The following is a 13,010-nucleotide window of genomic DNA, read 5'->3' on the forward strand; positions in this document are numbered from 1 at the left end:
GCGTCGTATAAACGATGCTCCACTATATATATATATATATATATGCGTGCGTGGGTGGGTGAGTGTGTGTCTTGGGGTTTTATAAATTTACTTAGAGAACAAGCCAAGCTCTTCGGAGACCTATCGCAGTTATGTTACATCATAAGATAATAATAAAAACCTATCATTTATGCTGATAGTTTTTATGATATGTTTTCATCAGCTTATCAATGAAAACACAAATATACAATTTGTTGATTTTATTTCAAAATATTAAGAAAATCTATCCGAAATAAAATTTTGAAAGGAAATAATGATAAAATCTAGTCAACTGCCAATTAAAATAAGATCAATTGAGACAATAATGAAAATTTAAAATTTTTTATATAAATAACTAATAGGAGCGTGATGCCTGTAAACAAGGAGATTATTGCTCTTTTTTCTTTATTTACATTTGATTATCATCAGCTGTCTTATCACAAACATTATCATTCGTTGCGTTGAAGATCGCTCATTTACCATCAACTTATCTATTGCTTTCTGTTCCACTCGTGTGTATGTGCTTTTCTTAAATTCACTTAGAAACTGAAAATAATTTAAAAATTAAGAGCGGAAATATTAAGTTTTAGGGCACTTGTAGTCATTATATCAATTAAAAAAAGTAAACAAATAACTAACTAAATAAATAAATGAAAAACTTTATGTTATTTAAATTAATAGGTAAAGAGGATCCGAATCGAATATTTTAATAGATTATATTGATGTAAAAAAATCGAGCTTTTTTTTCAATTATTTCTAACGAATTGAGGTAAGTTTTTGTCTAACGTTTACTGATGTTTTGATATTTTTAATAAACAAGTTAATGCATAAGTATATTTTACTGTAAGAATATTATTATGGGTATAAATTAGTTATCATTACATAAAATGTTAAAATTAATTTCAATTTCATATTAAGTTTTAATTCAATTTTTAATTTCAATTAAGGTAATACAGTCAGCTTTGATATGAGTTTGCATAGTTATTAGTTAATGTTTAGATGATAAACGCTTTTTTAAAATACTAATTGAGGCAATATTAATAAAATTAAATACGCTATAGCCCTTTTGTCTAGTACTTATTATCACCGCTTTCTGTCATGATAAACTAATATTAAAGTGCTAAAAATAATATTTAATCATCATGACTGTATAAAATTTGATTTTTATTTATATAATTACATAAATTTTTTTTAAAAAAACTGTTTTTTAAAGTCTTAGTTTGGCTAATTCCGAATGCTGCACGTTTGCTTACTTTTGATATTACCGTATTTCCTTATGCTTATCTATTATTTTTTTACGGATGGTCTAAAAATTTTTGATAGTAAGATGCATAAATGTTTACAAAAATGACGGAATTCAAAATGTGAGCAGAATCGGTCGAAAAGTTCTCGAGTACCAAAAACTCCTCTCTCCAAATCTCTCCAGCAATCTAACCTGACTTGTTGTTTATTACATCCACCTTCTTGTACTGCGATTTGTGAGATTTGGATAGCGTTTTTGTTTTTTCTTCGGTTAAATATTAATTTGCAACCCTTCAATACTTTTTTGTTTTCATTTCTAATAAGCATTTTAAGAATACATATTATGGGTGATCTTTCAACCCTAAGTATTGACAGTATACTCATGAAAGTTTACTCATATTGAAATTTTAAAATATATGCGTTATAAATTTTGAGATATATGCGTTTAATGTTTTCAGTACATGTTATTTCAAGTCAGTGAGTGGGCAGCCTAAAAACTCTTGCGGTCGGAAATCGCTTCAAAAAGGTTATTCTTTCTTAGTTAGAAACGACTTTCAGTTTTCTCTTGCAGAAAAACTGATTTTTGAGAATTTAATCCCATCTTGCTCGATAATAATTCATTTTGTTTTGATAACCTTTTTTTTTAAAATTTCAATTTACATCAGATTAGATTTCAGATAATGTAATTTAATGGCAACCAGTTCTTTGCACTATTCCTATGGGACAATTCTTATTTCCATTCCAATGGAAACGAATTCCTATTGGTTGCTACTAATAACTGATAGATCAATAATGATTCTTCATTGGACGATTAAGTGAACTGACGTCAGCTTAGACATCTCTCCATATAAAATAGAAATAAAAAATCCGTCTTTATTTTTGTGTTTTTGAATAAGTAATTAAATAATGTGTTAAAGAGCCTTAAAAAATTTGAAAAAGAAAAATCAGAATTTTAATTGTAATGATTATCATCATTCATCATATTTTTGAAAAAGAATATGACTAAACACTATATTCTAAAATACAATTTTAAAAATATATAAAAAAAAATTAAAAAAAATTATGCTTTTAGAACAATTTTCTGAAAGAACAACATTTTATTAATGCACTGTCTCCCAACTCTTTTCCAGCATTTATGAAATGAATTAAATATTGATTATCAATAGAGCTTCTCTAATAGAACTATTCACTTTTTAAGTAAAATATTTGTTTAACATATTTTCGATAAAAGTAAAAGCTATTTTATTCTGTTGAAACAATATTGACAGTGAATTTGATAGAAGACAGATGATAATTACAATACATCACCAATGAAAATTTCTGTTGTGTTATTAAGGACAGAAACAGTTTGTATAGTATGATTTAATTTTAGATAATTTAATTGCATATTGTGCACAAAAAAAAAACTTCCCATTCATGTTAGATTTTTGCAAAAATGTCACTCAAAAACTGTAGTGCTTTTTCTTTCAATTATATAAATTACCCAATAATTAAAATGAGAGAAATATATTAATTGTTCAAAGACTTTTTTCGACGAATATTTAAAAAAAACAAACAAAAGAACTATCATTAATGAGACGTCATCAAAATATTTCCGCTAAAAAATGATAATAAATAAATAAAAACACCCCTTTGAATTAGTATTTTCCCCTCATTGCCTTCAACTTTATTATTAATAATTCATTTATTGAGGTATTGAAGGTTTTAAGATTACTATAGGAACGAATTTAAAATCAATACACAATTTATAATGACCTAATTGTCAATGCTACTCATTTAATGGAATGAAATTGTTACATCTCGCCAGAAATGATTGCTTAATGTTTCTCTAACATGCATTCAGCTTATGAATGTTTTGATTTCATTATTTAAGTCATACTATAGCTACTCTATTAGTTATTTCTGCTACAGTTCGCTATCAATTATTGTTTAATGTTCCTCCAACATGTATTCAACTTTTGAATTTCCAAACATTTGATTTAAATTGATTACTTGCGTCATACTATGGCTACTCTAATTGGTTATTTGAGCTGCAGTTAGCTACAGACTGTTGTTTAATAATCTTTAAAAATGTATTCAACTTTTAAATTTTCGATGATCTGATTTAATTATTTACTTCATACTAAAGATATTGTAATTGGCTATTTGTGCCGCAGTTTTTTCCCCATATATAATCATCGTTGAACAGTCGACCCAATTTTTGGGTGAACGATTACTAATGTTCAGCCTTCTAATTTTAAACCCAATCCAGGAGACAATGGAATTCCTGCATCAAGAATTAGGTGAAAGTTACCTTCGTTCAGGACTTTTTTAATGGAACAAACCCGCATTTGCGTTACATAGAGAGGAAAACCTCCCACTGTTAGGCTGACGGCAAGGGGACTTTAACCCATGATCCATCTACCACTGAGGATATTTTTCATTAGCACTGTGATCGGTGCGAGTCGGATGCGGAATTCGTACTGATTAGGCATCAAAAGGAAAGACTTAGGAAAGACTACCCTTGGCTGTCATAACTTTTTTTTTGTCATAAACACTTTGTCACTCACATAAATATTTTGCACACAATATTCTACTTTTCTTTTTGGAAACATCTTCTTTATTATATCTGAGCTACAACAATTTAATTGAATCTCGCACGCCCCGATTGAGAGGGTGTTATTCCTCATAAAAAAAATGAGTGATACTAAAAATCGGGTAACGAAATTAAAATCAAAAAGTTGCGATTCGATAATAATGTGGGAAAATGATCTTAAAATTTACAAACATATAAGGTATGTTTTGTCAATAACTGGTATAGAATTTAAAAAAAGACCTGCATCCCTGTCTGTAAAAAAACAATGGCTAAGGTGCCACGCATTTCACCAATACTGTTTTATTTCTGTTTTAATCCTTTCTTTCTTACATTACCACGTCATAATGCTATCACATGATATAAAATGTCTACTGTGCATTAAATTTAAGCTTTGCTCATTGATAGCGGACATATCTTCGTTACTGTTATGGTACGCAATGCGAAAACAAGCGCAGAACTTACAGAGAGTATTGAAAGAACTAAATTTATTAAACGCACAAGGTTTATCTAGAATTTTTCTAAGTCAAAATTATTTACTCATACCACTCGTGTTGCTTTATTTTTTGTTTACATTGACAGAAATACTTGTTGGTTATACGAACGAAAAACGAATTAAATTTTGGACTTTCAACATCGAATTCAAATACAAGCTTTTACCTGCAATTATCGCATTTCTTGCTAACTCATTAAACATGGCTTTGCACACTGTTTTTCCTTGTACGATAAGTATTATATTGTGTATAATATATTTCAGTTGCAGTCGTTTTATAACAACATTCGAACAAAATGTTATAATTCTTCGACGAAAGTCGATCTCGATTTTCAGATTGGTTGGTTTCTATTCTCAAATGCTGGAAACCTCAAAGATGGTGAACAACACACTTTCTACACCATCGTTCCTCGTTTGTTCTATATTCTTCTTGAACATTTGCTTATACGTTGCCTGGATGTTGTTGCTAAATGATTATAGAGATGATGCTGTTCTTATCCAAATAATTTTCTGCACTTCGGTTTCTTTTGCATTTTTAGATGGGTTAATTTTAACAGCTTCGGAAGTGCGCTTAAAGTTGCTGAAGGTGAAAGATAATTTAGAAATAATTTACGAGAAAGCTGTTAAAAATCCCACCATCGACAGACAGTCTTTGGAGGTGGTCAGGCTGATTTTGAACCGAGAATGCGTCCGCATGAGCGCCTGTGACATTCTCTATTTCAGCAGAAGTCACTTGTTGTCATTGACTGGTTCTTTATTCACTTACGGTTTGTTGATAATCACCCTGAAATCTAATGAATAAGGAGATGGAACAATTTGTGTACGAGTTTATTTTGGAACAAATGAAGGATGTTGCATAATGACCACCTTTAAAATACTTTTTTCGCATCAAAGGGTGATAAGAAATTACATTTAAATTGTAGAGTGTACTTCAGTGGTTCCTAACTTTTTTAATTGTGCCGACTAACATCAATTCTGCAAAAAAATAATAATAATAAAAATGGAAATAAAATATAAAGGAAGGAAAAAAAAACTTAGCAACTAACTACTAAATATTCAAATAGAAAAGATTTGGAAAAAAATTTCTCTCTCCCTCTCTCTCAAAAATTAGTGTATTTACTTAGCAGTTGCCATTACACTGTTTGTCGCGTCGCTCACGAGAGAGTCAATTTAGATTGAAACTGTATAGTTGTATGACATTTAATTGTAATCGACGACATATTTCTCTGAAGTTTCAAAAAAAGTCAACTCAAAGAGTTTTTCCAGTTAGTGTACTGACCGCAAGAAGTTTTTCGCAACTCTGAATATCTTCAGTTACAGTGCAAATGAAATATAAAACTTCCGCCGAGTTAGTTTGATCAGTGCTTTTATTGAAAAATAAACATTTTGTATAATTGCATGAAGTTGCTTTGTTACATTTTCAGCAAATTCGCGATGCTGATCTGTTACAGTTCTTATTGAAAGAGGCAATTGTTTGTATTTATTAACTTCTTCTGGTTCTAACGTGCCTGCTGCTTCAATGTCACTAAATGGTTTGCCTCTTTTTCCAAGTACATGTGCCCTTTTTTAATAGCATCAACTGCAGTGGTATTTTTCTTACAAAATTATTAAAAGACGCCTGTTGATGATGCTTTTAATAAGAGAAATAAATTATACAATTTCGGAGCTTAAATCTGCTATATTTCATTAGATATTAATGATATTAAGTAGTTCTGGTGAGTTTTGAGTGAAAATTTGTTTTAGTTTGTATAGATGTATTGTTAAAAAAAGTTGACATGGTTGCTAGATTTAGAAAGATCTAGTTTTTTTTTTTGGCAGTCTCAGATTTGGCTTCTTTTTTACTTGTTTATTACTGTTTATTCTTGTTGCAAGTCGTGCACCATCATACGTTAGTATTAGTATATTGTTCGAGCTACAAGATTAAGTTCATTCAACAAATTTTCATTTAGGTTTAAATTTCAAAGCTGGTATATTGTTGACAAGGTAAGAAGTGTTTTATAACGATTCTTTTTTTCAAATGACGTTTCTTACGTCTTGAAATGACAGGTCTTCAAACTACAATTATTATAACGATTTTTTTTAAATACAAATAATAAACCAGCTAACAAATACACGTATGCAAGAAATACTACACAAGAGAGTCTCAAAACACAGTGGTCACGTTGTGAGCCAAAAGCTTCAAACCGGAAACAGTAACCCGGAAGTATAGGCAGTAAAGAGCTTGCAGTGAGGGTAGAAAACATCATCTATTAAATTGAAATAATTATATTCTTTATGATTCAAATTACGTTTAATTGCTTTCGATTATTTCATAGTAGTCAAAACTATATTGCACAATAAACACATCATTTATCTTTCACAGAAGTGATAAATAATCTAACTACCGCTCTACATTAAATGTTCTTTTTTTTAGTTTTATTTTCTTCTCTTACAATTTGACTTGATAGTAAAAAAAATAAATAAATAAACATCAAATAGAATCTTTAAGAAAGTGTATACTTACTTCGTATAGTATTGTCCCGTGTAATTGGTACAATATCAGAATAAGTATTGGGTGTACAAATTAGTTCGGTCCGTTTTTTTGTGATCAAAAATGCATTTATTTCAGAACTAAATGAATGGACAGATTAATCAAAATATTGTCCATCACTGGCTACTACTTTTACCCTCCATTCAGGCAATTTTTGAATTTCATCTCGAAAAAATGTCTCGTCTTTTGAGGCGATCCTAGTTAGGAGCCAATTTTCGATTTCTGTGAAAGAAGTGAACTGGTGACTTATCAAATCGTGCTGCATCCGTCGAAACAACCAGTAATCAGAAGGAGTAATGTCCAGCAAATACAGCGGGTGCTGTAAAATATCCCACTTGAGCGTTTCCAAATAATTTTTTACGACTTTTGCGACATCAGGCTGACCGTTATTTCGCAGAAGAATAACTTTGTCATGTTTTTGCTCGTATTCCAGCCGTTTTTCTCGTAATGCACGACTTAGACGAATCAGTTGTAGCTTATACTGATCGCCCATAATGGAATCACCAGGTTGTAGTAGCTCATAGTATACAAAACTGATCACAATTCTTCATTCACGAATCTTGAAACGTCGAAACCATTCGCTACATGATTTATCAGTTGGAGCATTTCCACCATAAACTTCTACAATAATTTGATTCTCTTCAGTCGGACTTTTCTTCCAATTAAAGCAGAAACATAAAACCTCCCGCAAATGGTGCTTAGTTACCACAAAATTTGAAATATTCAACAAAGTAAAAAACAGGGTTTTTGTATGAAACTCAAAGCGATATAAACTGAATATTATTGGCAGATGTTTAACCTCTCTGAAACCACCGAAACCAGCTGTCACCATGAAACATTCATAACAGCAGAGCCATCTCTAAAAAACGGACCGAACTAATTTGTACTCTCAATAAAACAGAACTAGATTTTTTCAGTGATCAATAAAATTACGAGGGTCGATGAAATTATTTCGCAACATACAAGGGAATGCTGAGGGGTTCGAAGCAGAGGAAAAGTAGGTATTATCTATCTCTCAGAACAGAGACCGTTACGGTGACTGGAGGGTGACGGTTTCTATACAACAGGATTAGTGTATTTCAAGTTAAGGGTGAGCCATATCCAAAAATGAAAACAAAACAAAAGAATATCTATTGTTGGGCGTTGGCAAAGTGAAAAGTGAGAAAGAATAGCAGCAATTTCAGGCTATGAAAAACTGTCGTAACTGCAAAACTGCAGCATTCTGATTTATATTATGCTCAATAGATGGCAGTACGTTATTTAACTTTAATATTAACTAATAAAAGAACTAGAGGCCGCATAATAAACTCACAGAGCCCACACGTTCCCCATTTATGTGATGTAGGTTCAAAATAATATTAAAAGCTTCAAAGGCGAATATTAGCAACTAAATACTTTAGTATTTCTAACTCGAAACTGGCTTGCAAGAAACGAATACCAATTCACTCAAATATCTTGATCTTTTCCACGTCACAGGAATATTCCTTCCATCACTGCGTGACGTGTTTTGTTTCATTTCATGAACTTTTATCTCTTGTATGAACTTTTTAGCATATATGTTAAATGCATAATAACTTATAAATTTGTATTTGTTTCTCTTAGATTAATAGCACAATTGAATAACTCAATTGTCTTGAGCATTAAGAAGTCTGCATGTAACCCCATCATCACTCTCAGGCATTTTTCTACAAAAAATAATGCTTTCTTCGACAGCTATTGGATTTTGCGTAGTCTTATTTTTTATTTTTTTACTAGTACTCTTCAGTTGCTGCTACAGGCAATTGTATAAGTCCAAAGAACAAATATCACCACCTCTTCTACCTAGACGCACCAGTTCTACCGCAAATAGGCGGTACATCACTACCATAGATGTACAAACTGGACTTCCTGTTGTCATTGATATTACTGCGATAGCCGCACACAACAGCCAAGTGAGAATTGTGCCACCATCCCATTGGAGCCACTCCATCAACACACCAGAATACTCAACCCGTTATGGATCTGTTCATAGTCAACCCGTTTTAGGGTCCTCACCACCACCTGCTTATTCTGAAGTATATCCTCAGCCGAGGATATCATGAACACTAAAAAAATTGATCATTGGTGAAATTTAGAAGCTACTGAAATTCAGATTGAGCTTAGAGATCAGTCCATTGGTAATTCTCATCAATAATTCATAAGCAATCAATAATTCATCAATAATTCATAAGGATTGTCAATAATTCATAAGGAATAAATTTGAAAAACTGTAAATATTTGATTGAGAACACTACTTTGAACTTTAAGTTTAATATGAACTGTTATTAAAATGTAAGTAAATGAATTCCCGAGATCAATATATCTGAATTTCTGAGAATTTCTCAGAGAATGAGAATGAATTTTTGAGATCAATAAGATACAACTTTAACAATTCCTGAAAATTCCCATCAACTCATAAATAATTCTTATCGATTCACAACTAAATCTTTGACCGTAAGAGATAAATCCATAACTGCTGATAATGCATATTAATAGAATGTTTAACTATTGTGAATTTAGAAACTGTTCTACTGTACAAAACACTGACTTTAGACCGATTCTATCTAGAAACAGTATTTTTTTATGGTTTGATAGAGAAACATTCCTTCCAGTTTCTTCTAACTACTTTTAACAAACCTGTTTTCCTAGAAAGAGGTTGGAACTCAGGCTGTAGTTAAATATATAGGTGGATAATATTGAAATACAGACTAATCTATATTTTCCTTATTTTTCAATTTAAAAAAAAATTGTGTATTCTAAGCTAACTAGATGAATTAAAATTAATGTAACTGTATCTCAGCGATCAACCAACATGGGATTGTTGATCTTCATTAAATCAGGATTCTTATCATTGATGATTAATCAGTGATAAGAGTTACTCATATATCAATGGATAATAATGAATAAATGTTCTAAATAATGCATTACTATCATCATTTAAACAAAGTTACGGTTACAAAAATTTGGTAAGTCAAATATAGTTTTCATGTAAGTAAGCATAGCAGTATTGATTAAGTATTGATTGTAAGTATAGAAGTGATTCTGATGAGCGTACTTCTGTGAATACCTCTACTTTTAAACTCTTCACAAAATACACGAACCTTATCCTCAATCAGACTCAAAAGAGGCAGCAGAGAAGCAAGTAAACAATATAGAAAAGTACTGATACACCCAAGTTGCTGATTGAATCTCTTTTGTCAAGTTTCTGTTCTCTGACACTTAATATTGAAGTTTTTGGTCAAATTCATGTTCTGCCGTACACAGTATTGAAATTTGTTTGTAAAGTTATGGTAAACGTAGTACTGAAATTTGTTTGTAAAGTGCATGTTCTCCAAATCATAGTGTTGCAGTTTAATTTTTAGAAGCTTACTGTATATAAGCATAATAATTCTTAAATATCATGCCTACATTATTTAAAATAGAATTGCATATCATTTTCAGTAGAATTATTGCACTGGTATCTAGACGTAGTACATAATTTTTAAAGACATTTATGCAATATCAAATCTAAAACGCATAATATATACAGTTTTGAAGTTTTGATTTAACAGCACGTTATATTTTTCAAAATTAAAACTTTACTACTTTTGAAAATAATTAGCGTGTTTAATATTTCTCAATTGTTTTTAAGTCCAAACTTTTGTCAAGTATGTGTGAGACCGCAATGAATAACATGCCAGTGTTCAACGAATTGGCTTATTATAAGTAATATATAAAATGTCTTATTATTACTATTTTGTAAACGTTATACCCATTATTTTTGAAGGCGGAATTTGAATAGTGGGCCGATACTCGTTTATTTTGAGGTACAAAATCTTATGAATGAAAATTCTAGTTCAAAAAAGCTGTATAATTGCCAGTTTTAAACTGAGGTAAAATTGACTTTATGAAAACCTAAGTGAGGAGAACTATATATTTTCTTAACAACCCTACCATTCAAATAACGCCTTCATTTGATATTTTTCAACTTACTGATTCCAACTGATTTTCAACTTACTGATTCATTTGATATTTTTAAACGTACTACCGTCGCCAACTGCCCATCCCCTTGTGCAACCCTAGTGCGACGTAAATAAAGTACTATTACTCAACTTGTTATTAAAATAACATAACTAAAAGTATTTACAAAAATAATGTTATTATAAATAATATTATGAATTTTGATAATGATAATGAAAAATTAATAATGACTTATCATTTTCCTTCAATAACTTATTGATATGTACAATTTTTATAAAAAATTTTTTTAAAAAAATTGTATTTTTAATTGCCATCATTAGAAATAAAATTTATTATAATTTATTGTAATATATAATAAATAAAGAAAATTTATAATAAATGAAATGTATTGTATTTTTTTATTTATTTCTCCAAAAAATATAAACATTTAAAAGAATTTCAATTATTTAAAAATCAAAGTAATGGGCCGAAAAACTTCTAAAGTAATATAAATCTTAAGAATGTTACTGACATCTACTTAATCTTAATGATGTATACTTTATTGACTTTTTCAGTCGTGAAGCTGATGAGATTTAGTAGATTTTAGTAGATTTAGTCTTCTCCTACCACGGGCCGGATCATCAGGGTTCGATTTCCGGTGTTAAAGTGCGTCTGATTGGATTGCACTTTCGCTGATTATATCCTGAATTATCGAAGTCTACTCTAATATGATGCGATTCTGTGCTGGAAAAGTTAACATACGGTTAGGCGGTAGAGGAACATGGTGCGGAGACCGGGTGATTACTACCACCATCTGGCTTCTGATCTAAATTACGCGAAGTTTGTGCATGCGCCAATATTGTCTTAAGATCATCATTAAAGAAGAATCCTAGACCACTACTAATAGTTCACTAGTGTAATTCTAGTACTACGTTAAAAACCAAGCCAAGCATTCGTCAACCTGAACATCAAATATTTGTTGCACTACAAGAAAGATTTTCAACGTGAGGGTGTATAAGTTCATGCACTATACTAAACTTTCAAAGCAAATACACAAATTCCAAAAATGATACTTTAGCTGTTTGAGTTTAAACAAAAATTAATTTATATATTTTTTTCGTTTTTTTTTTAAATTATTGATAATAATTAACTGCTTAACAAGTGACGTGAAACAAGGGTTAGCTTTCTTTTACGAGTTGGCGATAGCAAATAATTTCCTTTTTTAAATTAATTATAAAATTGTTTTGTATGAAAGGTACATTGAATTTAAAGAATCAAAAATTAGTTCAACTAATTGATTAATAGTTTTAAAAATTTACACAAATTTACGAAGAGAGTCTCAAAAATCACGGAAGATTTGAATCCTTCTCCATTTGTACAAGAAAATGTTGTCAACGAAAAAAGAAAGAGAGAGAGTGACAGCTAATAGCTCAGGTTTATAAAAAATGAAGCACTACACTGAAAATTAGAGTGTTTTTCATGTTGAACAATTTTGTGTCATTTCCCTTTTTAGTGGTAAAAATTGGCGGATAAAAATTAGTTTTTTTCTTTCGGGCATCTCTGAAGTCATCATTTTTTAGCCAACCAGCCCCCGATCACAGTCACTTTGTTTTTATGCCCAAATGTTAACCATTTTCATTTTTTATTTAGTTGATAAAAATTATTAAAATAAGTTGATTTGAATAAAACATATGATTTAAAATTAATTATTATTTTCAAATTTTTTTTATTGCTAAAGCCATTGTTATTAAAGCATGAAAGTTTGAATTAGCTACTTTTTAATTAAAGCCTGTAGTTAAAATAAGTAAGTTTCTATATCCAAATGTTACTTAAATGCTGAAAATGGTTGATATGATATATATATATATATGTAATAACAGGGCTCCAACCCTGTTATTAGTGTTGTATTTAGCTTGAAATAATTGCAGTCATAAGCCATCAGACGTTCTAAACAGGTTTATTAAATGTAGGCTGGTATTGCTAACAATTGACGTCCAAGCTCCTTACGGGAGGGGAATGGACAAGACTCCGGACAATTCCGGCACAGCTTATCAGGATCACATTATGATGAAAAGGACACGCAAAACTATGCGCTCTTACGTTTTATACCAACATAGATTTGGAGTAAAAAGGCACATTCGTACATTCCTTGTAACCTTACGCATTAAGGAAAATCATTTCTGCTTCCTTATATGGAA

General features: G+C 30.5%; 1 protein-coding gene across 4 annotated transcripts in view; it reads left to right on the forward strand.

Moving 5' to 3' along the window:
* The window catches only part of LOC107451303 (uncharacterized), a 32,180-nt gene that overhangs the window by 6,334 nt on the left and 12,836 nt on the right, over positions 1-13,010 (forward strand). Inside the window, exons 1-2 of one of the 4 annotated variants that reach the window (XR_006226120.2) lie at positions 408-787; positions 8,458-10,792. The exons of 2 other annotated variants lie outside the window; for them this stretch is intronic. The gene's annotated coding sequence lies outside the window, so the exon portion shown is untranslated. Of the gene's footprint in view, positions 1-407; positions 788-8,457; positions 10,793-13,010 lie in introns of those variants that run through there. One more of the 4 variants, XM_016067357.3, reaches the window with a different exon arrangement.

This window comes from Parasteatoda tepidariorum, chromosome 5 (assembly GCF_043381705.1).
Source record: "Parasteatoda tepidariorum isolate YZ-2023 chromosome 5, CAS_Ptep_4.0, whole genome shotgun sequence".
NCBI lineage: Eukaryota > Metazoa > Arthropoda > Arachnida > Araneae > Theridiidae > Parasteatoda > Parasteatoda tepidariorum.